We start from the raw sequence: 525 nt of genomic DNA on the forward strand, positions 1-525 counted from the left end.
CTGTGAAAAACTACATAGATGCTTGTTAAATCTCTGATAGTCCTTCATCGAAATAATCGCAGCTCTTGCGATTTGAAAATCGCACCCTTTCAAATCGCGATTTCGGTTTACAAACGATTAATCGTGCAGGCCTAATATACATGCACATTTATAAATTAAATATATATATATTATTTCATTTCCATTTAGTTTGTTGAAGTATTAAAATAACTCAGATTAAATAAAACTAAAATCTTAATAAAAGACCTATACAGACAAAATAAATTCAGACATAATTTAACTAAAATTTAAATAAATAACAAATACAAATAATACAAATCAAATGACAGTATTTAATGACTTATATGATATAAGAAGCATGACTAACATATCAGGTACCGTGTAGTATTTAGCTGGAACTCCAAGGTATTTAAATTTATACCTTGGTTGTACCATCTAAAAACAGTATTATCATGGTAGGTCCCTCTGTAACTTCTGAAAGTGAAATATTGGGTATTTATGAAGACATGCAAGCATGGGTCTGTG

This window comes from Sinocyclocheilus anshuiensis, unplaced genomic scaffold, assembly GCF_001515605.1.
Source record: "Sinocyclocheilus anshuiensis isolate Anshui unplaced genomic scaffold, SAMN03320099.WGS_v1.1 scaffold590, whole genome shotgun sequence".
In the NCBI taxonomy this organism is placed as follows: Eukaryota; Metazoa; Chordata; class Actinopteri; order Cypriniformes; family Cyprinidae; genus Sinocyclocheilus; species Sinocyclocheilus anshuiensis.